Genomic DNA, 3,962 nt, shown 5'->3' on the forward strand with positions numbered 1-3,962 from the left:
GGGCGAGACGCAGCGCGGGGCGGGGGTGCTTCCGCAGCGCGGGACCCCGCTTGGCAGCCTGCACCCCAGCTCCCGCGTGGCCGCCACTGCCTTGTCTGTCGCCCGCTCGGTGCGCTGCGCCCAGCCCTGCTTTGCGCCTCTGCGCTCGGTCCTCCGCTCCTGTCCTCTGTGTGTCTAGCAGGCAGAGGGGCTGTTCCCCCTCGTCCACTGCAGGCGGTCCCGGCCACTGGCTCGTCAGGTTCTGTGGAGAACCTGGCGGGTGTGCGCGGGGGCTTCTCAAGTAGCAGGCGCCAGTGCCTGGTTTAATCTTACTTGTGAGAAAGTTTAATTTTTCGGCTATAAAAGGCTAGAAGGCTCCTTAATTAGAAGGTGTTGCCAAGTTGTAAATTGTCAGGTTGCAAGTAGGGATGAGAATGCCAAGTTCCTGTCTGTAGGTCTGAGGACGCTTGCTTTAGGGTGGAAGGGAGGGGCCCAGTGTGTGTGTGTCTGTCTGTGTCTGTCTTGCAGGCTGCGGTTTCCTTCTGTGCGCAGACCTGGCGGTGGTTAGCTTTTCATCTCCTGAGACAATCCTGCCGGGAGCTGCAGCAAACTTGGCGTTGTTTTCCTTATCGAAAGACTGCAGTTCTAGCGTTTCTGGTTTCCAGGTGCTGCTTTTTCCTTAGGATGAGAAAGAATTGGACACACTTGGAGAAAGGGCTAGGCGTTGGGAGGAGTGGCAGGCAGTTACGAACTATTTATGTTAGGGAAAACAGCAAGAGCTGCTGGAGGTTTGGTAGTGCGACTCCTGTTTAAGTAATCTAAGTAGTAGTCCTGGCAAGTCCTCAGGGTCCCAGATGCTTGCCTTGGCTTTCCCGCATCCAAGAATCAGGTCTGTATAATGGCTTCTCAGGGAAAGGAGTTTCCTCCTGTTTTAACTCAGTAATTCTAGAATGTTCAACTCTCCTTCCATTTAGGTGCTTACAATCTTAACGAGGTCATATAAATGCTGGTATTTTTTTTACCTCTCAGGAAAAATTTCTTTTTTATAATTATAATAGTAATTATTATATATATGTACAAAAGGATTCAAATTCCATGTCAGGTTATGAGAACAATGTTACTTGGTCCTTGTTATCCCTTCATTCTCTCTCTCCCTTTCCTACCCCTACATAGTTCATTTTTTATTGTTATTATTAAGGAGTTCAAATTCCACAACTCAGGTTATGAGCACAGTGCTTCTTGATCAGTGTTACTCCTTCTCGTTACATAGTTCTTTTTTTTTTTTTTTTTACATAACCTATATTGAATATAAGGACTACATTTGTTTACCCCTCTTCTATTCCTGTGGAAAATTCCTTTTGGTATCTATGAAACTTCTTTATTGTTTACCAGAATACTTCTATGTAGTTCCATTGCGAATTTTAGGTGAAGAGATACAGTTTTTGACAATCTTTAGGCCAAGCGTGATGGTGCATTCTGTGATCCCAGCACTTGAGATGCTGAGGAAGGAGGCTCTTGAATTGGAGGCTTGCCCAGTCTGAATAGCTAGATCCTGTTCTCTAGCTCTCTCACACACACCTTAATATACTTATATATTTACTTGCAGTGAAAAGTTTACTTTTGGTAAAAATGTTAACTTAGAAATATATTTTAATATTTACTGGAATGTCATCAGACGTCATCTATACTTCAGTGAAAGGAGAGACGAATGGTTAATTAGAAATAATTTTGTTAGTTTCAGTGTATTTTCACACATTCTATACTTTATAGTCATATATTAACCTCTCTTTTCTTACCATATGGGATTATTAACTTGTAAAATGAGGTGAGACCAAACAATGATGAGACGAATGAAACATAATATATGTCACTCTTAGGTAGCTGAAACTGTTATTAAATACAAAACTATATGCAAGTTCCATTTTCTTTTTTTTAAATCACATATAAGGGAGACTGTAGTACAAGTTAATGAATTAATGAATTTTATTTTCAGTATGATGCAAACATAATTGTTTGTTTCTTAGAGGTTGGCGTAATTTTTTTTCTAAATTGACCTGACTTTTCGAGGAACATGATGATTTTTAATAAGATATTTAAAAATGTCATTAATGGTTCACAAGAAGCTTTTTTTTGTGGACTTGTGAACTTTTAGAAAAAACACTATTTGAAACATATTTGTTTTCATATTATTCAAGTTTCTCTTATAATAATTCAGTGTGTTAAGATAAATGTCAGCTTCACATTTTCTAAATGGTAGCTACCAGTCTGGGAATGTGGCTTAGTGGCAGAATGCTTGCCTAGCATGCCCTGGGTTCCATTCCTCAATACCACATAAATAGAGAAAACTCCAAGTGGTGCTGTGGCTCAAGTGGTAGAGTGCTAGCCTTGAGCAAAAGAAGCTCAGGGACAATGCCCAGGCCCTAACTTTAAGCCTCAGGACTGGCAAAAAAATAAATAGCAAATACCTTACTTTTCTGCATTACTTTAATTAGATATGAAATTTAATATTTTTCTATAGTTAAACATTTTTCTAGTGTGAACATAGGGACCATATTGTTTGGTTTCTATTTACTGTCAGCAGTAAAATCATGGAAGAGGTTATCGATTTGGCCTTAACTTTTTCTTAACTTTATCTGCAGGTAAGAATTGACTATACCAGCAAAAGGATGATTAAGCATTTTCTAAGTACAGGGTTTTGTGAAAGTGCTTCATAATTATAATGTGAATATGTTCCAGATTATGTTAATGACCACTCTAACATCATTCTGTATTTCCATTTTAATGTGATGATGTTATGCCATTTTGTTTTAAAAGTACTTTATAATTTTACCATGGGTAATGTCTTCTGAAGTGAGGATTAAACATGCTCTGTGTGTATATTTATGTGTGTGTTTCTACCCCCTAAATTGTCTTTATCATCAGTGTGCAGCATTAATTTTTCTCTATATACATGCTCAAGTTATGTGTCCTTTCAGTGTAAATCCTTGGAAACAATGAGAATTTTGATAGATAACCTACATTTGATTCTTCTCTGAAATGAAGTCATCTTGGTCTGGTTCTTCTGATGAATGGTTCTGTCAATGTAGAAAAGGCCATATTCTCTAAAGAGAATGATAAAGGAGTGGTATGAAAATGGCTATGTATTAAACTATCTTGGATACAGTTTATTAGTGTTTTTAATTGCTAAGAATCATTCCCTGTTTTTGTCATGCCGTTAACCATTAATTGATTATGTGTACATTGATTGCAGGCCAGCTTTGTACCTTGCTATGTGCTAGTGATACAAAGATGAAAAATCCTTGTCCTATATATATATAGTACATTATGATAAGTGGAATAATGCAGGTATGAGTGCCCTTGGACTGTAATCTGTAATACCCTTTGATCTGTATGCATGCCTTACATCTATATAGAAATGGCTCTTTATTCTGAGAAATACAGAAATGCCAGAAATAAATGTAGATCTCTGGATTTACATGTTAATGGGTTATTTGCAGAAAGTCCCAGGATGTCTAGAATATGTGGAGGGAACTAATGAAAATCTTTCTCTGTGTCTGTGTTTTGCTTTGTGGCAGTCATTTAGAATACCTTTTCTGTGCTACATATGCTCCATTTTCCCCTCCAGATCTTTTCTCCACTCTGCTCTGTCCTTTGGGAAGCACCTTCCATTGACTACCTCAACTGAACCCCTGCTTTTTTAAAGAGCCAGTTCCCTCCTGATGGATTTGTGTGGCAAGGGCTTTCTGTGTTCTGTGAGTAGGTCACAACTCATATTCAATAGCCCTCTCTGTCGCCTCACTACAGTTACAGATGTTCTGGTAACCTTTCTCATTCTTTTGGACTTAGAGATGTTAATTTTTTTTTGGGGGGGGGCGTCCGGTCGTGGGCCTGAGCTCTGGGCCTGGGCACTGTCCCTCAGCTCTTCACCTCCAGGCTAGCGCTCTACCACTTGAGTCACAGCGCCACTTCCGGCTTTTTTTTTT

General features: G+C 39.7%; 1 protein-coding gene across 2 annotated transcripts in view; it reads left to right on the forward strand.

Moving 5' to 3' along the window:
• Ppap2a (phosphatidic acid phosphatase type 2A) overlaps window positions 1-3,962 on the forward strand; it is a 96,895-nt gene that overhangs the window by 618 nt on the left and 92,315 nt on the right. The window lies entirely within an intron of this gene.

The sequence above is a fragment of the Dipodomys ordii genome, unplaced genomic scaffold (genome assembly GCF_000151885.1).
Source record: "Dipodomys ordii isolate 6190 unplaced genomic scaffold, Dord_2.0 Scaffold41, whole genome shotgun sequence".
Taxonomy (NCBI): domain Eukaryota; kingdom Metazoa; phylum Chordata; class Mammalia; order Rodentia; family Heteromyidae; genus Dipodomys; species Dipodomys ordii.